We start from the raw sequence: 27,349 nt of genomic DNA, 5'->3' as shown, positions 1-27,349 counted from the left end.
AGCCAAGAAGGTTTATTGATATAAAATCTTATCTTAATGAACCTTATGTTCCAATGGCAGTTGACGACAAGGAGTTCGGGGACGATAAATAATTCTTTAAAGGTCTTATTGCCTAGTAAATCTTCTATTTTTCTTGTTTTGCTTAGAAGAATAAATAGAGTTTGGAATAGCCATTATTGTGATTACACATAGCTATGTGCAACGTTTTCATCTTCATGTTTTTAGATTTATTGGTTTAAATTCTAAATTTTTTTGGAAGATGATTTTTGCAGTATTAATCTTTATGGTTTTATATACTGCAATATTGTTATGGGATATGTGTGTTTACGTCTGTGAACTTGATTGTCCCATACTTTGTCAAAAGTAAAGTCGTTCGTGAGTTGATATGTATGTATTGATGAAAGAATGAATTGAATTTTGACAAATACAAAAGTTAAGCCTATTATGTCAATTTTTAACGGAAGATAGGTTAAAATCTTTTGTTTTCAAGGATTGTGTCTATTGGATGTCATTGTGCAAATGGTGATGGAAAAATAGAATGAATCCTTGTGTATTCCGCAGTAATTTATCTTCCCTGATCCATATTTTATGTATTACTGTGAGGCTCCGTAATGTGTCTTATGTTGAGCACTAAACAACCAAGTTGATTATTTTTATGATTATCTTTGTTGTTGTTCGGTGAGATACTTTATGTTGATCATTTTGAACTAAATTAATCATCTTGTTTGGTTATTTAGTTATGACTCTGTAAGTTTTCTTATGTTTGAGCGTTTTTGACTGGGTTGATTATTTTCATGATTAACTTAGTCATTGCTCCATAGATTCTCTTATGTCGAGTATGACCAACTAAATTGATTACTTTTGTGATTAGTTTAGTTGTGTATTTCGATTAGATTAATTGTGGGTTTTCTTCTGATTAATCTAATTGAGTGTTTTTAAGTCTCCATAAGTTTACTTGTGTTCAGAATTTCCAACTAAGTAAATCATGGATTCTCTTATGATTAATTTAATTGAGTTTTTTGGATTCAAATTCATACTTGTATGTAATTTGTTATGTCCAAACAAACCCTTCTTTTATTTTTGAAATTAAGGTCGCTCTTGTTGTTCTTTCGGGAATGACATAAAATGGGGGAGAGTTCTTTTGAACTTGTGCTTAATTGCCAAATCTTTGTGGGGAGTGCGGCTGTGGAATATTTTAGGGGTTTTCTTGTATCTTAATAGACTCCTTGATGAATGCATTTAGCTTCGGATTTATGATTGCATCTAAATAAGATGATATATGCTTTCTTTTGGTCATGAAATGTCTCTTTCGGAAATTTCATTAGGATCCCGTTCTTGTACCTTTGCCAATTTTATTGACAAAAAGAGGGAGAATTAATATGTAGTTCACACTACAAATACATATGGTTTTCGGATCATTATGTAAGGGGGAGTGGTTTCCATGTGAGATGGAGTATTGACTAAGGGGGAGTGACATATCACCATAGTATTGTTGTTAAAGTTGTGATACAATTGAACTTTGACGCTGTGTAATGATACTATGACACTGTATAACAATGATTGAAAACTCTTGTTTTCTCGTTGTTATAGCTACGGATTTTCAACAACGGTGATGCTAAACTTACAATCTTTGGGATCATTGGAGTACTTGGACTTGACGAAGATTTAAAGTAATGTTGAAGATTAGGCATGTGGAATAGGAGCTACAAAAGTTTGTTTATATATTTTTTGTATTCCATATGTATTGATAGTTTTTTCACTAAAATTGACAAAGGGGGAGATTGTTAGAGCATTGCTCGGTCGAACTCGCATGCGTTGCTATCTCAAGCATGTTTTTCAATGTTAGTGATCAAAACTATAAGTCTTGATTTCTAGTCTACTATAGCTAAAGTCTCGGACTAGGATAGAAAGTGTAGTTGAGCTCAATAACTCCATGGCAATCATCTTACAAGACAAAGGTCTACTCAAGGAACTGGTGGATCTTCATCGACTAAAAGGTATGTGGAGACTTGAACTTATCTATCACTCAAAAGTCTATTTATCTCATATCTTGATACAAAAGTCGTTTTGCTATATAGACTTAGATAATACACATTTGGTATTTCGAGCCGAGTTTACCTCGCCTATCTATTTCTCGAAATATGTGTTGGTAAAGCTTTCGCTTTAGACAAGTTCATCTTTACCTAGTGACGAAAGTCATGTTATGTTTCAATCACTTTGAAAATTGCTCTGACGAGAAATTGTTTGTGAATAACAACTATATAATGTCCTCTGAGAATGTTTCATTGATTGAAATGAGAGTTTAGATTATATAACCATTTGGAGGATATAAGCATTGTTATGGAAACACATATATGTATAAGTCCTTATTGCTTGAACCGAAGTTTGCGAACTTTGTTGATCAAGTGAACCGGAGTAGTGCATTATCTAAGTCCGCGAACTGGCAAAGTTCTCAAACACGAGAATTTCTGCTGGAGTTTGTGAACTTCATCCGGGAACTTAAGTCCGCGAACCCAGTCCGCGAAATTGAATAGGTTATTTCTAAAAACGATGTTTAGTGAACTTATCTTCATAAACTAAGGAATGAAATTGCAAATCGTGGCTATAGTGTTCATGAACCAATTCATGTGAATCAAATCGTTTTTGCTTAAATTGTTTCTTGTGTAGTACATAAGATTTCCTTGCAATTGAACAACTCTATGGTGAAGAAGAACATGGTTGATATGAAAGTGATCATATGGATAACCATTTGGTTAACTATTGTTGAACCAACTAATGTACAAGTTTGGGTACGGTACACAAGCCCAGGAACGTGCATTTAATTTGTGTATAACAAGCTATGTTTTCGATCTAACGGTTGATAAATATTAGCTTGAATCTAATCAGTTTTTCTAACAGTGAATATTGAATGCTTGGTTACTAAGATAACATTGATTGAAAACCCTGATTTGAAAGACTATATAAGGGAGAACGCTAGCAACTGGGAAACCTAATCCCCACACATTTTGTGTGATACTATTTGTGCTAAGCTATAGTCGATTCTCCTTTAACCTTTGGTTTCTTCTTCTAAACCAGGTTAACGACTTAAAGACTTCATTGGGATTGTGAAGCCAGACCGATACTACTTTTCTTGTAGTTGTGTGATCTGATCTTGTTGTTTCTATCGTACGAGTACAAATGAAATAATTGTCTTGAGATTTATATCTCCGATAGGCAAGATAAAAAGTAATCACAAACATTTTTGTCTCATCGTTTGTGATTCCACAATATCTTTTTTCGCTGCGTCAATTAAGACTATTGTGAGGTGATTGATAATACTAGGTTGTTCTTCGGGAATACAAGTCCGGATTATCAATTGGTTCCTGTTCACCTTGATTTATCAAAAGACGGAACAAAACTCATCGGTATATTCGTGGGAGACGGATTTATCTATTATCATAGATTTTCTGTGTGATACAGATTTGTTTATTAAAGTCTTCGACTTTGGTTATAGCAACTCTTAGTTGTGGGTGAGATCAGCTAAGGAAATCAAGTACGCATCATCCTGCTGGGATCAGAGACGTATGAGCATAACTGTACCTTGGATCAGTGTGAGATTGGTTGGGGTTCAACTATAGTCCAGACCGAAGTTAGTTTGGAGTAGGCTAGTGTCTGTAGCGGCTTAATACAGTGCGTGTTCAATCTAAACTAGGTCCCGAATTTTTTCTGCATTTGCGATTTCCTCGATAACAAAATTCTGGTGTCTGTGTTATTTCTTTTCCGCATTATATTTGTTTATATAATTGAAATAATACAGGTTGTGCGTTGTTTAATCAATTAGAATATCCGACCTTTTGGTTGTTGATTTAAATTGATTGACACTTGGATATTGGTCTTTGGTACCATCCAAGTTTATCTCTCTTGTATTTAAATTGGGACTCGCAGTTTGCTTGAGTAAGATTTAAATCGAAAGATAGAGATAAAAACTCTTTGATATACTTTTTGTCTAGATTGAGTCTGACTGTCTAGTTGATTCTCTAGAAAGTATATTGGAGTTTGTCCATACAGATTGCTAAGTGAAATATTGGGTGTGGTTGTTAGACCCCCGTTTTTTCACTTGTGATTAATTTAGTTGAGCATTTTTGGATTCAAATTCATATTCGTATGTGATTTGTTATGTCCAAAGAAATCCTTATTTTCTTGTGAAAGTAAGGTCGCTCTTGTTGTTCTTTCGGAAATTACATTTTGTAGGTGAGAGTTCTTAATTGAACCCGTGCTTAATTGCCAAATCTTTGTGGGGAGTGCGGCTGTGAAATATTATAGGGGTTATCTTGTATCTTTATAAACTCCTTGATGAAAGCATTTAGCGTCAGCTATATGGTTGCATCTAAAAAAGTTAATATGTGCTTTCTTTTGGTCATGAAATGTCTCTATGGAAATTTCATTACGATCCCACTAGTTTTCGTACCTTTGCCAATTTTATTGACAAAAAGGGGGAGAATTAATGTGTTGTTCACACTACAAATACATATGGTTTTCGGATCATTATGTAAGGGGGAGTGATACATATCACCGTAGTATTGTTGTTGAAGTTGTGATACAATTGAACTTTGATGTTGTGTAATAATACTATGATACTGTGTAACAATGATTGAGAATTCTTGTTTCTCATTGTTATAGCTACGGATTTTCAACAACGATGATGCTAAACTTACAACCTTTGGAATCATTGGAGTACTTGGAAGTGACGAAGATTTCGAGTAATGTTGAAGAACCAAGAAGATCAGTCATGTGGAAGAGCAGCTACAAAAGTTTACTTATTTATTTTGTACTCTATATGTATTGATAGTTTTGTCATTAAAATTGACAAAGTGGGAGATTGTTAGAGCTTTGCTCGGTCGAACTCGCAAGAGTTGCTATCTCAAGCTTGTTATCAAGTTTAGTTGCCAAAACTATAAGTCTTGATTTCTAGTCTACTTATAGCTAAGTCTTGTGCTAGGATAGAAAGTTTAGTTGATCTCTAGACTCCATGGATATCATCATACAAAGACGAAGAACTACTCAAGGAACTGGTGGAACTTCATCGACTAAAAGGTATGTGGAGACTTTAACTTATCTATCACTCAAAAGTCTATCTACTCTATCTCCTATCTTGAGACAAAATTCGTATTGCTATATACTTGAAAATTGCTTTGACGAAAAATGGTTTTTGAACAACAACTATATAACGTCCTCTAAGAATGTTTCAATGATTGAAATGAGAGTTTAGAATATATGACCATGGTTGGATATAAACATTGTGTGGTAACTTATACATGTGTTAGTCCTTATTCCTTGAACCAAAGTATGCGTACTTTGCTGCTCAGGAAAACCGGAACTAAAGTCCGCATACCAGTACGCACACTGTCGGAAGTTCACATCCAGTGAATTTCTGCTGGAGTTTGTGAACTGAAAACAAATTTATTCCGGGTACTTAAGTCCGCGTACCAGTATGCGTACTTAAGTTGGTTATTTTCTAAAAACGATTATTCGTGAACTTAAACTTATATAAACTAAGGAATGCATATTTGCAAACCGTGGATATAAAGTTCATGAATCGATTCGAGCGAATCAAATCGTTTTTTCTTCGATTGTGTCTTGTATACTTCTATAAGATCTAAGAAATTGAACAACTCTTTAACTAGTTAATTTGACTCATTTGAACTAGTTGTGGTAAAGAAGAATATGGTTGATATGAAAGTGCTTATATGGCAAACCACTAGATGTACATGTTTGGGTACGGTTACACAAACCTAAATAAACGTGCGTTTCATTTGTTTGTAACAAGCTTAGTTTCGATCTAACGGTTGAAATATATTAGCTTGAATCTAATCAGATTTTCATCTAATGGTGAATATTGAATGCTTTGTTACTAAGCTAACATTGATTACAAACCCTGATTTGAAAGACTATATAAAGGAGAACTCTAGCATATGGGAAACCTAAACCCCACACCTCCTGTGTGATACTAGTTGTATTAGCTAGAGTTTATTCTCCTTTAACCTTAGGTTTCTATCGAGACCCTGTAGGTTAACGACTTGAAGACTTCATTGGGATTGTGAAGCCAAACCGATACTACTTTTCTTGTAGTTGTGTGATCTGATCTTGTTGTTTCTATCGTATTTGAGTACAATTGTAAGATTGGCTTGAGATTGATTTCTCCGATAGGAAAGATATAAAAGAAGTCACAAACATCTTCGTCTCATCGTTTGTGATTCCACAATATCTTCTTTCGCTAGTCGATTAAGATTATTGTGAGGTGATTGATAATTCTAGGATGTTCTTCGAGAATATAAGTCTTGGTTATCAATTGGTTCCTGTTCACCTTGATTTATCAAAATACGAAACAAAAAGTAGTAGGTATTTCTGTGGGAGATAGATTTATCTATTATCGTAGACTTTTATGTGTGATACGGATTAGTTTATTAAAGTCTTCAAATTTAGGTCGTAGCAACTTTTAGTTGTGGGTGAGATCATATAAGAGAATCAAGTGAGTAGTATCATGCTGGGATCAGAGACGTAAGGAGCGCAACTGTACCTTGGATCAGTGTGAGATTGATTGGGGTTCAACTACATTCCAGACCGAAGTTAGTTTGTAGTAGGCTAGTGTCTGTAGCGGCTTAATACAGTGTGTGTTCAATCTGGACCAGGTCCCGGGGTTTTTCTGCATTTGCGGTTTCCTCGTTAACTTCTGGTGTCTGTCTTATTTCTTTTCCGCATTATATTTTGGTATATAATTGAAATATCACAGGTTGTACGTTGAATCGATCAATTGGGAAATCCAACGTTTGGTTGTTGATTGAAATTGATTGATCCTTGAACATTGGTCTTTGGTACCGTTCAAGTGATTTCTCTTGTATTCAATTAGACTCGCAAATTTCCATTTGCTTTAGTAAGTATTGAATCGAGAAAGTGAGATATAAATCTTTAATATAATTTTATTAGGATTGAGTCTGACTGTGTAGTTGATTCTCTTAAAAGTATATTGGAGGTAGTCCATAAAGACTGCTAAGCGAAATATTGGGTGTGGTTGTTAGAACCCCACTTATTCAATACTGCAAAATCATCTTCCAACTAAACGTTAGAATTTAAATAAATAAATCTAAAAACATTGCAGGATGAAAATCGTTTGCAATAGCCATGTGTACTCACAATAATTGCTATTCCAAACCCTGGTTATCCTTCTTAAAACACATGGATAAATTCTCATAGAAAGTTTCCTAGACAAAAAGAAAAATAACTCCTTGGAAGAATGCAACCGAAAGTCATCAGGCATGACCAACAACCAGAGATCGAACACAAACAAGTTCATCAGTTGCTTTCTTCAGTTCGTTTTTCAGAAATTCAAGATTTCTCTTGTGCATTGGTCCTTGAACATTGGTCTTTGGTACCGTTCAAGTGATTTCTCTTGTATTCAATTAGACTCGCAGATTTCTATTTGCTTTAGTAAGTATTGAATCGAGAAAGTGAGATATAAATCTTTAATATACTTTTATTAGGATTGAGTCTGACTGTCTAGTTGATTCTCTTAAAAGTATATTGGATTTAGTCCATACATATTGCTAAGCGAAATATTGGGTGTGGTTGTTAGAACCCCACTTTTTCAATACTGCAAAATCATCTTCCAACTAAACGTTATAGTTTAAATAAATAAATCTAAAAACATTGCAAGATGAAAATCGTTGGCAATAGCCACGTGTACTCACAATAATTGCTATTCCAAACAATGGTTATCCTTCTTAAAACACATGGATAAATTCTCATAGGAAGTTTCCTAGACAAAAAGAAAAATAAATCCTGGAAAGAATGCAACCGAAAGTCATCAGACATGACCAGCAAGCAAAGATCGAGCACAAACAAGTTCATCAGTTGCTTTCTTCAGTTCGTTTTTCATAAATTCAAGATACTTTGTTGCAATTCCAAGTTGTTCATGTACGACCTCAAAATCTCGAAGAAGATTTCCTATTAATTGAGATGACATCTGAATTGAGAGTTTATTTTCATGATCAACAACATGATAGCAAGTTATGACAACATGGTTTTCATGAAACTCAACAGCCTTTCCCTTTTCAACTTTGTCTTCCTTTTTTCATCCATCCGTTATGCTCACCACAAATATTCAAGAGAACTTTTGACGTTACAGAATGTGTATGTATCAGGAGAAGAGGAAAACCATGATACATATATATGAGTGGTTCATAAGGAAACCCTAGGATTATTCGTTTACGTTCGGTAAGGGTCGGGTGCACAAACGTCGGTGATTATGATCCAGGCCCAGAACCAAGAAGCCAAAGGAGCCTATTTAAAAATATATTTTGAAGGAAACAAATTCTAATGACAGAACAACTTAGATCAAAAGTGAGCATAAAGAGTTATTGAAATCAACATATTAACTGTCATTAAGAAGACAAAAAAAAAAGAGTTTTCAAGGTAAGCAACAAACATAATTTTCTCAAGAGTTACAGATCAAAAATATTACATATGTAATAATTAAATGGAGTAGGGCTCAACAGCCAGATGATCATTTTACTCTTAAACGACAAACAAATACAACATAGACCATTTTGACAAGAAGAAGAACTTGTCGAGAATTATGAGCATCCTCACACGGTCTCAAAGAGGATACTCATTAGTCAGTAGTCAAGTTGTAGTTTGACAAGAATGTATCTCATCAAGGATATTAACATCTTCCCTTTTTCTTTCTTGACTGACATCAGAAAAATCACAAGATTTTTCAAGAGGATTAATGAGAAGGAAACAAGTATTACCTGATGTAGCAGTTTTTATCGCCTTATTAATACTGCGTTTGAATCTATTGATACTGGTCTTGAGCTCCGAGACACGATTATTGATGTATTCAGGAACAAACACTTTAGATTCAAGTCTTTCTTCAACAAGAGACAAGGAGTTTGAATTTTTCTTCTTCCTTCGATGACTTTCTTCTCTTCACAGAGTAATTTAAAGAATTAGTCGTCCATATAACATTCTTCCATTTACAATTGTAAACAGGTTTTGTGTCATATTTACAATCAAGAATGGCTAATCACATCACTTTTTTTGATCGCGGACAAGACCTTTCGCTCCAGAAAAATGAGAAGCAGGTTTAGTTACTTCTTTAGACATCCATACAAGGATGTTATGAAGTTTTTCATTCCGGAGTTGAAAACAACATCTCCTTTCAAGGTGACCTTTGTTTACGCAATAATAACAGTTGAAGGGAATGTTTTTGACTGATCTCATATGAGTTGTTTTTGAAGGTTGACAATCTTTGTTTTAGAAACATCAGTTGCTGAAGGTAGTTTTTCACTTTGATGTCAGTGAAATTTTCACTTAGAAAATTGTCATCAACACAAAAAAAAATGATCTTACTAGTACTTGGAGCGTCTATTCCTTTATATCCCAGACACGTGTATCACGATATTCTTTACATGCTCCAAGCATAGTGAATTGTTTTGTAGAGCTAGAATTGAACCTTTTTCAGATTCTCTTCCAGTGATTTGACCTTATCAAGAGAAGCATATAGATCAACCTCCAATTGTTTTTCTATGACGAGAAGGCTGGTTTCTCTGTCGTTAAAACATTTTTGTTGAGAGCATATCTTGCTTCAGTTTCTGCAAGTCTTTCTTTCAACACAAAGAGATTTCTACGAAGATTATCACATTCAGAATTTTTTGAACGCGCATCTTCTTCACGATCTTTAAGAATATATTGTAAGAGTTTGTAACCACAATCATATCCCTTAAAGAGTTTTCTCAATTTCATATTTTCTTGAAAGAGAGGTGTCAGATTTTCAGCCAAGTAAGCCGTTGACTTATTTTTCTTTATGAGATAGTCGAAAAGCTTGATATATTGTGAGACTTCCTTATCAACATCTTGTCCCTTTTCTGAATCACTTTCATCTGAAAGATCATCCAACTGTTCATGTAGGCATTTTTCCCAGTGGAACATAGTTTCAGTCAATGGAGAATATGTGAGAGATTTCTCAGGAGACTCAAGACTTTGAACAAAATCAGAGTGCTTCTAAACTGGTGTTGCGTTTTCAGAGATATAACTATTTTCCATAAAGTTAGATCGCTATAAACACAGACTTATGAGGTCTTAAACGTGTTTGCATGCTCTGATACCAATTGAAAAAGCGGGGTCTAACAACCACACCCAATATTTCTCTTAGCAATCTGTATGGACTAACTCCAATATACTTTCAAGAGAATCAACTAGACAGTCAGACTCAATCTTAAAAAAAGTATATTAAAGAGTTATATCTCTATTTCTCAATTCAATCTGCAATCAAATAAATAGGAATTTGCGAGCCCGATTGAATGTAAGAAATAACTTGGACGGTAACAAAAACCAATATCCAAGTGTCAATCAATTTAATCAACAACCAAAGGTTGGATTCACAATTGATTGAACTTACGCACAACCTGTGATATTTCAATTATATAAAAATATAATGCAGAAAAGAAATAACACAGACACCAGAAGTTTTGTTAACGAGGAAACCGCAAATGCAGAAAAACCCCGGGACCTAGTCTAGATTTGAACACCACACTGTATTAAGCCGCTACAGACCCTAGCATACTCCAAGTTAACTTCAGAACGGAATGTAGTTGAGCCCTAACCAATCTCACACTGGTCAAGGTACAGTCGCGTTCCTTACGCCTCTAGAGCCACGCCGGATTCTGCACACTTGATTCTCTTAGTTGATCTCACCCACAAATAAAAGTTTATAAGACCCTAATTCGAAGACTTGAAAAACCAATCTGTCTCACACACAAAAGTCTATTGAATAGATAAATCTGTCTCCACAGATATACCTATGATTTTTTTTCCGTCTTATGATAAATCAAAGTGAACGGGAACCAATTGATATACCAGACTTATATTCCCGAAGAACAACCTAGAAATATCAATCACCTCACAATAATCTTAATTGTATGGTAGAAAGCAATATATTATGGAATAAAAAACGATGAGACGAAGATGTTTGTGACTACTTTTTATCTTGCCTATTGGAGATTAAATCTCGAGCAAATCTTAGAGAAGATAGTACTCAATCACGATAGGAAACAACAAGATCAGAACACGCAACTACAGAGAAAATAGTTGGGTCTGCCTTCATAATCCCAATGAAGTCTTCAAGTTGTTAACCTACTGGGTTTTAGAAAAACCTAAGGTTAAAGGAGAATCGACTCTAGTCGCAAGTATTATCACACAGGAGGTATGGGGATTAGGTATCCCAGTTGCTAGAGTTCTCCCTTATATAGTCTTCAAATCAGGGTTTGAAATCAATGTTACCTTGGTAACAAAGCATTCAATATTCATTGTTAGATGAAAACCTGATTAGACTCAAGATAGTATCTTTTAACCGTTAGATTGAACTTAGCTTGTTGCACACAAATGAAAAGTGACTTCATTTAGTTATAAGTAACCGTACCTAAACGTGTACACCTTTGTTGTCTCAACAATAGTTAACCGAAGTTAGCCATGTGAACACTTTCATATCAACCTTATTCATCTTAACCATAACTAATTCAAATGACTCAAATGAAACTAGTTCTAAAGTTGTTCAATTGTTTCTATTCTCGTAGAAGTATACAAGACACAATTAAAGCAAAATCGATTTTGATTCACTCGAATCAATTCATGAACATTATAGCATTGCATTCCTTATTATATAAATGTAAACCGATTTTAGAACATAGCCCACTCAAGTATGCAAACGTGTACGCATACCTAAGTAGCCGGACTTGGACTGTGTTCGCCAGTATGCAAATGGGTACGCATACTGTCATACACTTCCAAACTTTAGTTGAATCCAGTACGCGTACAGGTACGCATACTCTACTACCCAGACTTTAACTGACTTCGCCAGTACGCGTACATGTATGCATACTCTAGATCTCGAACTTTACCTGACCTCGCCAGTACGCATACGGGTATGCATACTACATTCCGGTCTTGGATCAACACATATGGAAGTATGCATACTGTGCTTAAATCCAATTATGTTTAAGTGTTCTAAACTCCCATTTCAATCATTGAAACATTCTTAGAAGACGAAAATAGCTGTCTCACACAAACTATTAGCTTCAAAGAAATTTTCAAGTGATCGAATGATCAATATGAAACATTCCGAGTCTACATCAAATGACTATCTCACACAAATCATGTAAGATTTTACCAGGTGATTTTCACATGATCATCTTTTGACTTTCGTTAAGTATATAAAATGAACTTGGTTAAAGCGAAAGCTTACCCACACATGTTTCGAGAAATATGTAAAAGAGTTAAACTCAACTCGAAATATCAAATGTGTATAATTGAAGTCTATATAGCTATATGACTTTTGTCTCAAATAGGAGATAGAGTAGATAGACTTTTGAGTGATAGATGAGTTCAAGTCTCCACATACCTTTTGTTGATGAAGTTCCACAAGATCCCCTTAGTAGTTCTTTGTCTTTGATCGATGAATGCCGTGAAGTCTAATGCTCAACTAAACTTTCTATCATAATCTGTGACTTAGCTATAAGTAGACCAGAAATCAAGAATTACAGTTTTGGCAATTGAACTTGACAACAAGCTTGAGATAGCAACGCTTGCGAGTTCGATTGAGTAGTGCTCTAACACTTACTACCGGTATTCGACAAAGGGATACATTATCCGCTTATCTCTTTATTCTTTCCATGGAAGCTTTCTCAAGTTTGGTAATTCATTGTGAAGCAATTAGATAACTTATGGGTGTGAAAATATCTAAGTCAACTCTTTATATTAACCATCTTTTATTCGAAGACGACTGCCTTGTATTTTGTAAGGCTAACTTCTCCCAAACCACCAAGATACTTAGAGTCATTAAAGAATTCAGTTTTTGCCCATGCCAGTTAATTAATTTAAACAAATTTGATGTTCACTTCATTAATAATATGATACGACAAGTTTCCAAGATATCAGTGTGTTGTGTTTCCACAAAAAATTAACACACATAATTGAAATAACAAAGAAATCTGATTCAAGGAATCATACCAAGAGAGAAGAAGAGATAACTAAATTACTGTTTCATTCATTCATGGCCGCCTCAACCTGATTCTTACACATTTATTGGCTGGTCCTTATCCCCAAAGGTCTAACAGGTAGTCTTCCACTCAGAATGACTAGTACACCCAAGACTATTTCTACTGGCAGACTCTAATGCAAAATGAGAAAATAAGAAAAAAAAGGGACTTAGACATATGACAATACCCCCCGATGGAACAACCCTTGTCCTCAAGGGTTGAAATGTGGAAAATGGGCTGTAATGTTGGCATCCTCCTCCCATGTAGCTTCTTCAGCAGAGGCATTAGACCAGTGAATGATCAGCTGATGAACATAGTGGTCTCCTCTGGAAATGTCCCTTGAATCCAAAATAACAATGGTTGTAACCATTAGCTGACCTTCATGATCCACTAATGGCAGAGTGGGAGAAGGAATGTGATGAGAACCAATCCACTTCTTCAACTGAGAGACGTGAAAAATAGGGTGGATGCGTGCCTCAAGAGGAAGTTTCAACTTATAAGCTACATAACCTATCCTCTGTATGATTGGAAAAGGCCCATAATATTTGCGCAGAGAAATAGAGGTTTGTCTATATGGATGGAGTTTGATATATACCTGGTCACCCACTTCAAATGCTCTATCTGATCGTTTCTGGTCAGCAAAGAACTTCATGCGTTCTCGAGCTTTGGATAACATATCTTTGAGAAACTGCAACATCTCACCTCTTTGGTGCAAATATTTTTCCACTGAAGCTACATAAGTCACAGCCTGAGAAGGAAATGCCAAATGAGGAGCTTCATACCCATATAAAGCTTTGAAAGGAGACATTTTGATGCTAGTATGGAAGCTACTGTTGTACCACCATTCAGCTAAATCCAACCAACTAGCCCAATGTCTGGGTTGGTGACCTGTCATGCACCTCAATTAATTCTCAAGACAGGCATTGACTCTCTCAGTCTGGCCATCTGCCTGAGGATGGTAAGCAGTGCTGAGTTTCAGTTGTGCACCCAAATTCTTGAATAAGTCCTGCCAAAAGTTACTTGTAAAAACCTTGTCCCTATCAGAAGCTATTGAAGTTGGTAGTCCATGTAATCTGACTATATTATGCATGAAGGCCTTTGCCACTGAAGAATCCGTATAAGGATGTTGCAATGGAATGAAATGGCTGTACTTAGTAAGCCTATCTATCACTACCAAAATGACATCCTTTCTGTCACTTTTGGGAAGGCCTTCTATGAAATCCATGCTAATGTGTTGCCATGCCTGATCAGGTATGAGGAGAGGCTGTAGCAAGCCAGCAGGTAATGTGTGCTCTCCTTTATTTCTTTGGCATACATCACAAGAAGAAACCATTGAGAAAACAGCTTGCTTCAAGTTAGGCCAAAAAAAAATGAGTTCTGGTCCTGATGTAAGTGGCTTGTATGCCAGAGTGGCCAGAAATAGCTTAAGCATGGAGAGAGTGGAGAATGGTTTCCCTGACCTGGTTACTACTCCAAATATATAACATGGATTTGTATCTTAAAATTTCATCTTGGTAAGTGAAGTGTTGGGCAGATGGAGAGATAAGTAGCTGAACAATAAGTTATTGAGCTTTTGGATCATGTGCATAGTTGGAGATGACTTCTTGAACCCACATAGGTTTTGATAGTGTGAGGGTGAGTAATTCAGCTGTAGGATGAGGCCTTCTTGATAGAGCATCATCAATTTTGTTCTCCCCTCCTTTATTGTACTGAATATCATAATTAAACCCAGTAACTTCATCAGCCATTTTGTTGAAGTCCAGTATTAATCTTTTGCTCCAAAAAGTATTTAATGCTCTCATGATCAGTCTTGATGGTAAAATGGTGGCCTTGCAAGTAATGTCTCCACTTAGTGACAGCTGAACCAACTGCAATTAACTCTTTTTCATATGTAGATAAACCTCTTGCTCTAGGCCCCCAAAGGCTTGCTGAAATAAGAAATTGGTTTATTCTCCTGCATTAAGACAGCTCCAATGCCAGTGTCACAAGCATCTGTCTCTAAGACAAATGGCTTGGAAAAATCTGGTAAGGCCAGTACTGGAGTTGTAGTCATGGCTTTCTTGAGTGCATTAAATGCCTGTGTAGCACTTTCAGTCCAACAGAAGGAGTCCTTTCTGAGCAAGTCAGTAAGTGGCTTACTTATCAATCCATAGTGTCTGAAAAATTTCCTGTAATACCCCGTGAGTCCTAAAAAACCTCTGAGTTCCTTGACATTTGCAGGAAGAGGCCAAGTGGTCATTGCAGAGACTTTAGATGGATCAGCTATCACTACTTGTGCAGTAATGATGTGTCCCAAATACTCCAATTCAGATTGCGCAAAACAACATTTAGATAGTTTGGCAAATAATTGGTGTTGTCTCAAGAGAGAAAGAGTAATTTGTAAATGCTTGGCATGAGTTTCCATATCAGGACTGTAAAAAAGAATATCATCAAAGAACACCAAGATGAATTGTCTCAGATAGGGTTTGAAAATATCATTTATTAAGGGTTGAAATGTGGCGGGGGCATTGGTTAGGCCAAAAGGAATGACAATGAATTCATAGTGGCCTTGGTGGGTTCTAAAAGCTGTCTTGTAAATGTCCTGCATTGTGACCCTGATCTGGTGGTACCCTTCCCTTAAATCAATTCTACTAAAGACACAAGAGCCCTATAATTCATCTAAAAGTTCATCAATCACAGGAATAAGGAACTTATCTTTTATAGTGATGCGGTTGAGATTTCTGTAGTCCACACAAAATCTCCAGCTGTTATCCTTCTTCTTAACTAGCAGAATTGGAGAAGCAAATGAACTATGACTAGGTTGAATAACACCACTGTGCAACATTTCTTGTACCAGCTGCTCAATGGAAGATTTCTGCACATAAGGACACTTATATGGTCTCTGGTTTATTGGAGTGGAATTTGGTTGAAGTGGAATAGAGTGATCAAGAGATCTATGAGGTGGGAGCTTAGTAGGTTCAGAAAAAATATCTTGAAAGTCTTGGAGAATGCCAGAGATGATAGGAGGAAGAAGTGGTGACGGAGGGTTGGGAGTTACAGAGCACAAATGAGCAAATATTCCATGAGAATTATTCTTGAAAAACTCCTTTACTCCTTTAGGGCCAATCTTCCTTAATGCAGGTGGTGAAGGGGCTCCAACCAATGTGACTTGCTGCCCTTTGTACAGAAAGGAAACACTTAAGTTAGCAAGATTAAAAGTGATATCACCCAAACCTCTGAGACAATATGCTCCAAGAACTATTTCACAACCACCTAGTGCAAGTAACCTCAAGTTTCCAGTGAAGGAATGATTCTGCATTTGCCAATGAAGAGAGTTACAAATCCCAGTACTTGTAGTCTTTTCACCATTAGAAACAGTAACTGACAGGTTGGCAGTGGGAGTGATGCAACAACCAAGAGAAGAATCTAAGTTACAGTCAATAAAACTATGAGTACTGCCTGATAAACACGAAAGTGCGACGCATTTTAACCCATAAATACATTAGCGAGGACTCATTATTTTTCTCTAATAAATTTTTTTTAGTTGTTTTTGGAAGAATAAATACTATTGGAAAAATCAGCTCGAAAAGTTGTTAAAGGCACTCCCTGAGGTCATTTGCTAGTCGGACCCCCTTTTGGATAAGAGGCACCTCAATTACTAAGGGGTCCCCTCTTTACTATTTGCACCCCAGGGAACCAAGTGATATTCGTACCCCAACTGTTGTTAAGGGGAAACCATCTTCTTCACCATTTGAATCAATTTTTGACGGGAAAGTATGTGTAAAGACCTGAGAATTACAGTGAAGATTTTGGGCGTGTTTGAAGGAGATTAAATAGCTGTGATCGACTCAGAATATCCTGTTTTGATTAAACAGGGTTGGTAATGTTGTCAGAATCGTCTAACTTGGGCTACAGTCACGCATGGAAGAAAATAGGGGTGTACGTACGACAAGATATTCTCCATTAATCTCGAGAACATTTTGGTGAGATTTTCTCGTTCAAATCAATTCGTACCATCCTGTTACACTGAATCAAAGATGGTAAGTGTTCTTGATTCGAAAAAATAGGAGTCTTTGATAGGTTTGAAGTCAAACAGGAAAGCAGCTAACCAGAGACGTGTGGAAATAAAGCACAGTTATTCACGGACTTTCCCGTGTTTCTCTGTGTTTGGCGTGAGTTGGAAAACACTATGACTGAATCTGAGGCATGTTGGAGTGTGATAGCTTGGATAAAACAGCGTGAGAAGAAAAAAAAAGAAAGTAAATTCGGTGACTTGAAGAAAAAATAAAGAAAATATTCTCGAATAATATTGAGTTACTGTGAAGATTTTTAGGCAGCTAAAGAGGAGATATGAGTTGTTGTTGCGTATAAAAAGGGTTGTAGGAGTTCAGAGAAGGTGTATCGAGAGTTTGGAGAGGCTACAGAGAAGAATAAGAAGCTGGAGAGCAGATTTCTTTGCTGTTGCAGAGAAGGAGAAGCTGAAGAACAAATAACCAATAAGAACTGCCGTTCTTGACCGTCACATATTCATACCATAAACTGCAGTTGTTCCGCTACACCATATAACTATAGTTCTTCGCAACAGTTGTAACAGTGAGTTGTAATGACCATTAAGCGTTGCAAACTTCTGGTTTATATTATTTTCCTCCATTTTCTTCTTTGTAAACACCATTTGAGCTATAAAAAAAATTTTTTGAGCGTGTTTTTCACTATGTGGAGCTAAACCTTTCTCTAGGATGACGAAGGAAACCAAAATTCATCATGTGGTAAATTCATTAAATTCTTTATAAGACTATTTGCATTGAATTAAAAATAAAAAAAAAACAAATTCTCAATTAATTGTCATTTCGTTTTATGGTTTATGCTTAGGATTAATTCTTTTGATATGCCATGCTTTAGATTTACAATTAATATGTTAAGAATATACCTTAGGCAAAGAAATAGAGTCAAAATTCTTATTAAATGAGCTATAATGGTTTAGAATAAATAGGTGAATCGCATGAATTTGAATATTTGGTGGAATCCTAGTCCCAGTAACTCTCTCCTTTGTTTATTATTTTATTCAAATCTTTAAATTTAATCTTCACAAGTCTCAGAGTTCGAATCTTTATTTACAACAACTACAATCAAAAACCCCATCACTGCCCGTGTCAATGAGGACAGATAATGCATGATGGTTAATGAAACCTGGAATTCGAATATTGTCACCAATTGCATTGCCAGTAAGGTGATGAGTGCCAAATAATGTATATATTTATCCCTTTTTGTTGGCATTTAACTCATCTTTTGTGCATTAATTCTACATTTTATCCCATATTCTGTATTTTCATTGTTTTCAAGAATAAATATTTTTCTTACTTAATTGTATATTTTTAGGTAATAAATAAAGTCTGGATGAATTGCGGAGCGGAATAGAGCAGAAAAGTAGTGAAAAGCCAGGAGGAATTACGCAAGGAAGCCGTGAAGAATGATGTGCGGAAGACCAAAAAGGGTAGAAATGGGCTTGAAGAAGAGATTTGTTCTTAAAGAAGAAGTGGGCTCAAGATTTTCCAAGCCCAAACTCATTTCCCAAACCCATATTCTATACCCAAAAGCCTAAAACCCAAATCCATACCCGCTTGCGTCTTCAGCCGTCAGATTGATCTCAGAGTCATCCTACGATCGCCCCCTTGTTGTGCATCAAAGTTTGATACATCCGCTTTTCACTACAGTTCCTAACTCCATCAAGTGTCGTTAGTTTTGTTGTATCACTTCATCCGACGGTCGCTCCTCGCTTACCTCCGCATCGCCGTCAGATCTACCTACCATCTTCACATCCTACGGCCCAGATCGCATAACATCTTCACTCGCTGCAACTGCCCAACACCCGAGCACCCGATACCTATACCCATACCAAACATCCCCTTCCCCTTCTTCCATCGACCTCTCCCCCTCCATGCCTGTTGCAGACCACCACCATCTTCTCCACCTGCTCTGCCTTCGCAACCACCACCTCACCTGCCTCAACTACCCAAACCAACCACACCCATCCTTCTCCCATCAATCCCCTACCCCTCTACCTATCTAATTCACTAATTTCTCTTCTCATCTTTCTATGAAAACCTAGAAGAAAAATTGATGAATTAGGTTGAGTTAGTAGAGTAAATGGAGCGTGAGAAAGCAGCAGTAGAGTCAGAAGAAGATTGGGTTAGCATGCATGCGATCAATTCCAACGAATTAGGTGAGTTTCACCAAACCCTAGTTCTACTGTTTTGGGGGAAAATTGGGGGAAAACCCTAAATGTGTAATTGGGTATAAATTGATGTCTCTAGTGATGTAAGGGGGGATGATCTCTGGACTAGCCAGAAGAGAATTGAAAAAATTTTATTTCACAATTTCAATTTCAGTTATTCATTACAGTTGACAGTTGAATGTGTATGTTGTTTGATTTATCTTGAATGTTGAGAATGTTGTTTCAATTAGCATATGTGATGAATGTTGATGCTGTTAACATGTTTTTCATGAAATAAGTTACTGCAGCTAAGGCTCAGATGAAGCCTTAGTGCATTGTTGGATGATGAATTGCTAGGTTAGAGCCTTAATGCTTGTTTTTCTTGAGCAATGGGAAGAGATTAGTGCTCACTAATGCCTGTGATTGATTGTACTGTCAAAAGACAGTCAATACTAGGGGCATATCAGTGAGCAAACTGATTTTCTTCCCATTCCATTGTATGCTTAGGGTCTTAATTTCAACCTAGAACTACATTGTTTGGATAGGACACCAAGGTGGATTCTAAGCCATTAGCTTAGCCACAATTCCTTTCTTCAGTCACTTACAATTCCAGCTCTGCTTTTATTCACTGCTCAGTTACTTTTCTTTACTGTTTTGCTTAGTTCTTGCATTTTGAAGCCTATTGTGCACTGAAATCAGTGCACAATCTCACCCCTGCCCTTGGCTTACAACCTTGGTTCCTTGCTGTTTTTATTACATGTCATTTGCTTGCTTGGTTAACTGTTTTCCCATCTTTCCCATCTGCCATATTGTTTGCTTCCCTCATTGACAGCTTAGGTTAAACTTTTAAGCACTCCTACTCCCTGTGGACTGATCCCTTTCTTATCCCTATATTATAAAACTTGACCTTGCATACTTGCAAGAGTTTTTGTGTGTTTTCCATTCCACACCAAGTTTTTGGCGCCGCTGCCGGGGAGTGGTGCTGTGTGTTGAATTTCTTCTCCTTGCTGTCTTTCATCTACCATTGCATCTCTGTTGCTGCAGAGCTGTGTTGCTGAGTTGCTGCAGAGCAGTGTTGCTAGGCCACCTGAGCTGCTGCTGCTGCTGAAACCTGAGCTGCTGCTGTTGCTGCTGCTGCCAAGCCAAAGCCTGCTGCTGCCAAGCCTGCTGCCAAGCCAAAGCAACTGGGCTGCTACCTGCTGCTGCTGGGCTCTGCCTTCTACTGGTGGGCTTGTACTTCTCTGAACTGGGCTTCACAAACTTCAACTGAACTGGGCTTGGCAAGTGTTACTGGGCTCGTTCAACTGAGCTGGGCTCTGTTGCTGCCGGGCTTGTGCACCTTCTGCTGCTGGGCTCTGTTCCAACCGTTGTTGCTGGGCTTGAACGTGAGCTGCTTAGGACGATCCTAAAGCCCAACTGGGCTGTGCAACTAAAAGGGGACTAAAAGCCTATTTTTGGGCTTCCCTCCAAAAACCAAGTAAGCCTAACCCATGAGTTAACCCACTTGGGCCTCATTTAAATTCAAATTCGGGCTTGTAATAATTAATTTAATTATTTCTTTGGGATTGTAATAATTTTTATTTATTTATTTATTTTTTATATTTGGGACTGTAATTATTTTTTTGCTTTTTTTGTTTTTTATTTTTCTTTTATTTTTCTTTTTCTTTTATGGGGTTGTCTTAATTATTATTATTGTTTTTATTTTATTTTATGAGTTGTGCTAATTTATGCTAGGTTTAGTTCAAAAAATTTTCCAAAGCCCAACTTTAAACCAAAAAAAAAAAAAAACCAAAATCCCTTGTTAGTCCAACACCCATTCAAAACCAAATCTTCATAACCCTTGTGGGCCAAATTGTTTCCGATTGCTCTGTCTGACCAACATGTTAGTTAAGGTACCTACTAGGACATGATTGTGACCTACAGAGACCAAACAAACAGACTTGTTAGAATTAACCCAGACGAACCTATCGAAATTCTAAGTTCTGAGGGAGACACTCCAGATCAACCAGAAACAATGGGAGAACCCCGTACCCTCAAGGATTATATGTACCCAACTAGAGCCAGTCAACCTTCTTGTATTGTGCTACCCGAGGCTAATGGCCATTATGAGCTGAAATCAAGCACAATACAGATGCTTCCTATTTTTAGAGGTGTTGAGAATGAAAACCCGTACCACCACGTGAGAGAATTCGAGGAAATTTGTGGAACTCTGCGTTTCACTCAAATGTCCGACGAAACCCTAAAGTTAAGGCTCTTTCCTTTCTCCCTGAAAGATAAAGCAAAGGCCTGGCTTTATGCTTTACAGCCTCAATCCATCATGACATGGGATGACCTCATAAAGGAATTTTTCAAAAAGTTTTTCCCGAATCACAAGACTGCGACAATTCGTCAAAGTCTGAATAGCTTTGTGCAATTAGAAGGTGAGACCTTAGCTAGATACCTGGAGAGATTCAATGAATTATTGCTCCAATGTCCCCATCATGGTTTTGAAAAATGGAGACTTGTGCAAATTTTGTATGAAGGTCTAGATGTGTCCACCCGAACAACGGTTGAGTCGATGTGTAATGGTCTATTCGTAGACAAAACTGCTGATGCGTCTTGGGACTTCTTGATTGAAGTAGCTGAAAAGACGCAACAGTGGGAATCCATCCGTGAACCAGAAAGACTACATCCGAAGCAAAGGCTTTTAGGATTGAAGCGGAGAGGGAAGAGCAAACATGGCATCAATAGTTAGGAGATTAGAAGAGTTAGAACTACATAAAAATTCAAAACCTTCCACCACTACTCTCCGAGAACATGTCGCTTCGTCTGTTTGTGCGCTTGTAACGATCCCAACCATCAATTCCAAAATTGTCCCGATTTGCTTGCAGTCCAGGAATCTAGGCTTGAACAGGCACATGCCATGTTTCAAAAACCAGAGCATAACCCTTATTCACAGACCTACAATCCAGGATGGAGAAACCACCCTAACTTTTCATGGTCAAAAGGACCCACTCAGGGAGGACCATCTCAACCCAATCAGAGCTATCAAAACAATCAGGGATATCAGAACAATCAAGGTTATCAACACCCGAGAAACCCTCAACAACAATCAAACTCTCAACAACAATCATATCCTCAACACAATACCGACAAGAGATTATCCACCCTAGAGGAAATGTTCCAGAGTTTGATGCAAAGTCAGAAAAATCTAGATCAAAAGATGGATCAAATGTGTGAGAGAGAAAAGGGTAAACTTCCGAGCCAACCCCAACAAAATCCAAAGAGGATATTTCAAACAGGCACAACATCCTGCACTGAAACCTCACCCGATCAATCCATGCCATTACCACCCTCCGAAGTGGTAAAGTCATCGAGAACAACGTGGGCGAACCTAATGAATCTGATACAAATTCCACGCTGTCTCCACAACCCCAGAAAACCAAAGAACCTGAGCAAGTTGGAAAATCTGACAATTCTACTGCTGTGAATGTCCCTTTGCCAACTCATTCTCCTGTTGCCCCATTTCCTCAAAGATTGATCTATCAACAGAAAAGTACCCATTACAATGAGATGTTAGATCTGTTCAAGAGAGTCAACATCAACATTCCTTTTCTTGAAGCAATCAAGCAAATCCCTGCTTATGCCAAATTCCTCAAAGACTTGTGTACTCAAAAGCGCAAGCTCAATGTGCAAACGTGCTTTCTTAGCTGAGCAGGTGAGTTCCATCATTCTGAACAAAACTCCACCCAAGTTTAGGGATCCAGGATGTCCAACAATTTCTTGCACTATAGGAGAACACACGGTCAATAAAGCGTTATTAGACCTAGGTGCAAGTGTTAACCTACTGCCATATTCTGTTTATGAGCAGTTAGGTCTTGGGGAGTTGAAACCAACATCTATCACTCTACAACTGGCAGACCGATCTGTCAAGATTCCTCGTGGAGTGGTCGAAGACGTTTTGATCAAGGTTGACAAATTCTATTTTCCCGTAGACTTCATTGTCTTAGACACTCAACCTGTACAAAACCCAGACTGTCACATTCCTGTCATCTTAGGACGTCCTTTCTTGGCTACGTCCAACGCGATCATTAATTGTCGTAATGGAGTGTTGAAACTGTCTTTTGGTAACATGACGGTAGAATTGAATGTGTTCGATATTAGTCAACAACCTGTGAATCTTGATGATGATGATGTGCATGAAGTTAATATGATTGAAGGATTAATGCAAGATTCGTTGACTAACATTCTATCCGTCGACCCCTTTCAAGCATGTATGGAGAACTTTAACCAGATTCCTATGATGATGCATACTGTAGTGACGTCCTATCTCTGCTCGAATCTGTACCTCAAATGGACGTCACTGAAAGGAAATATGAAGTGGAACCACCCTTACTCTCTGATTCCAAGCTTATTCCATCCATTGTTGAGCCACCCAAGCTTGAATTGAAAACATTGCCTAGTACGTTGAAGTACGCATTCCTAGGTTCTTCTGATACTTTACCGTCATTATTTCATCATGTTTAGACACGGAACAGGAAAGTAAGCTTTTAGAAGTACTTAAGGAACACAAAGAGGCCTTAGGATGGACCATCTCAGATCTCAAAGGAATTAGTCCCACCATTTGCATGCACCACATTAACCTTGAAGAGAATGCCAAACCATCGAGGGAAATGCAAAGGAGACTTAATCCTAACATGAGAGATGTAGTCAAAGGAGAGATCCTGAAACTACTTGATGCGGGTATCATATACCCAATTCCCGATAGCAAATGGGTTAGTCCCATTCAAGTTGTGCCTAAGAAGTCAGGCATTACTGTAGTTCAGAACGACAAGAATGAATTAGTCCCTACTCGTACAACCACAGGATGGCGAGTATGCATCGACTACAGGAAGTTGAACACAGTAACAAGGAAGGATCACTTCCCGCTCCCTTTCATTGACCAAATGCTAGAACGTGTGTCTGGACACAGTCACTACTGTTTTCTAGATGGCTTTTCCGGTTATAACCAAATTCACATTGCTCCAGAAGATCAGGAAAAAACTACATTCACGTGTCCATTTGGGACGTTTGCTTATAGACGTATGCCCTTCGGGTTGTGTAATGCACCTGCTACTTTTCAGCGTTGCATGATGAGCATTTTTTCTGACATGATAGATAGTTTTCTCGAGATCTTTATGGATGATTTCTCTGTTTTTGGTTCCTCGTTTGACGAATGTTTGAAGCATCTTGCCCTCGTGATATCCAGATGTAAAGAAAAGAACCTTGTTCTAAATTGGGAAAAATGCCATTTTATGGTGAATTCAGGAATAGTTCTAGGACACATCATCTCAGAAAAAGGAATTGAAGTGGATAAAGCTAAAGTTGACCTCATTCAACATCTACCACAACCTTGCTCTGTGAAGGAGATCAGATCATTTCTAGGTCATGCTGGTTTTTACCGGCGATTCATCAAAGATTTCAGCAAAATCTCCAGACCTCTGTGCAGTCTTCTCTCCAAAGATGTTGCCTTCAATTTCGATGCTGCTTGTGTGAAGGCATGGGAGGAATTAAAAACCCTTCTCACCACCGCTCCTATAGTCCGACCACCCGATTGGAAGCTTCCGTTCGAACTTATGTGTGATGCCTCTGATTATGCTGTTGGTGCTGTTTTAGGACAGCGAGTTGATAGACTACCATATGTGATATACTATGCTAGCAAAACCCTTAATGATGCCCAACTCAATTATTCAACTACCGAGAAGGAATTGCTTGCCGTCGTTTTCGCATTAGACAAGTTTAGATCTTATCTGATAGGGTCTAAGATCATCATATACACAGACCATGCGGCTTTGAAGTATCTTCTTTCCAAGAAGGATGCTAAAGCTCGCCTTATTCGATGGATACTCTTATTACAGGAATTCGATCTCGAAATCCGTGATAAGAAAGGTTGTGAGAATGTGGTTGCTGATCATTTGTCTAGATTAACTTTAGAGTCTATTGATGAATTGAGCTGATTAGAGAATCATTCCCAGATGAACAGCTGATGTCTATCTCAGACCTTCCTTGGTTTGCTGATATTGTTAACTACCTCGCTACAGGTAGGATGCCCTCACGTTGGTCGAGACAAGACCGCTAAATTCCTGGCTGAAGTAAACATTTCCTTTGGGATGACCCATATTTGTTTAAGTACTGCCCAGACCAAATCATTAGGAGATGTGTCCCCAACACTGAACAGAAAGATGTGATATCTTTCTGTCATGACCAAGCATGTGGAGGCCATTTCAGTGCCAAGAAAACCGCTGCAAAGATCTTGCAGTGTGGATTCTATTGGCCATCATTGTTCAAGGATTGCCATGATTATTGTGTTGCTTGTGAACGCTGTCAAAAGCTAGGAAGCATTTCGAGGAGAAACATGATGCCATTGAACCCCATTTTGATTGTGGAGATTTTTGATGTTTGGGGGATAGACTTCATGGGTCCATTTCCCATGTCTGACAGCAAGTTGTACATCCTAGTCGCAGTTGATTACGTTTCTAAGTGGGTAGAAGCCATAGCAACCAGAACAAATGACCACAAGGTGGTACTTTCATTTCTAAAGGAAAACATATTTCACGTTTTGGTACCCCTAGAGCTATCATCAGTGACGGCGGTTCACATTTTCGTAACAAGTACTTTGAGTCTTTAGTACGCAAGTATGGCATAACTCACAAGGTTGCTACTCCGTACCACCCTCAGACTAGTGGACAAGTGGAAGTGTCTAATAGGGAAATTAAGCACATTCTGGAAAGACGGTCAACCCGTCCAGGAAAGATTGGTCAAGATTGAATGATGCTTTGTGGGCCTATAGAACAGCTTATAAGACACCAATTGGCATGTCCCCCTATCGTCTAGTGTATGGAAAGCCGTGCCATCTACCTGTGGAATTAGAACATCGTGCCTACTGGGCAATCAGAGCTGAACTTTCTCTGGACGAAGCTGGAATTCAAGGAAACTTCAACTCAACGAGTTGGAAGAATTGAGAAATGAGGCTTATGACAGTGCCAAGTATAAGCAAGATGAGAAGATTCATGACAAGCGTATTCTACGCAAATCCTTCACTCCTGGTCAGAAAGTCTTGCTGTATGACTCCCGATTACATCTTTTTCCAGGAAAACTGCGTTCCAGATGGAAGGGTCCGTACCTAGTACGCACAGTTTTTCCTCATGGAGCTGTAGAGCTGGAGGATGTCTCCAACAAGAACGTTTTCAAAGTCAACGGGCAGAGATTAAAGCCATTCCTTGAGCCATTTCCACCCGACATTGAAACAACCAACCTGGAGGACCCAGTCTATGTGGACTAAACTGGTCCACTCTTTCCCTAAATAACCAAAAAGTTTTCCAAATCTTTCCCTAAAAACCAAAATTTGTCTTTTCCCAACAAAACCAAATTTTTTCCAAAAAGTCCAATCCCATTAAAAACCAAATTTTCTTGTAGATAATGTGTTAGTTAAATTTCCTTTTGTATATATTTTGTGCTCATCCATTGTGACTCCTAATATGATGGATTTTTGCCTTGAATAACGGAGCTTTCGCCGTACAATCGGGTATTCTCTCTCCTTTTACTCTACTCAGCATGTTCCTCTTCATATATTGTTTTATAATTCTTTCCATATTTTGAAACATTGAGGACAATGTTTAGTTTAGGTTTGGGGGTATAGAGTAGATACCATGATAATATGCCATAATTGAAAACGAACTCCTTTTCTTTTGAAAAAATTGAAAAAATTCAAAAAAATTAAAAAAAAAATGAAAAAATCATAAAAATGGAGCTCATTTACCTTGAAATGTTGACTCTTGTGCAAATATTTTATTAGGAGTCTTAGTCTAGATATTTAGGCACCCTGATTCTAGCACAATTCACATAGTGATAAGAAATTTGCACGCGCACGATCTACCAATACATGTATGGCCTCGATCTTCAAGGTGTTTGATAGGAAGTTACGATTGCCAATCACTTTAGAATACTGAACGAAACTTGACTAGCTTGTTCTTTGGTTGGTTGGGATAGAAGGTGGAGGTTACATTAAGAAAGACAACCATCGAATTTAACTGGGTGCATCAAAAAGGGCTACCTCTTGCAAAGTGTCATG

This window comes from Papaver somniferum, chromosome 10, assembly GCF_003573695.1.
Source record: "Papaver somniferum cultivar HN1 chromosome 10, ASM357369v1, whole genome shotgun sequence".
NCBI lineage: Eukaryota > Viridiplantae > Streptophyta > Magnoliopsida > Ranunculales > Papaveraceae > Papaver > Papaver somniferum.
Note: the sequence above shows the minus strand (reverse complement) of the source record.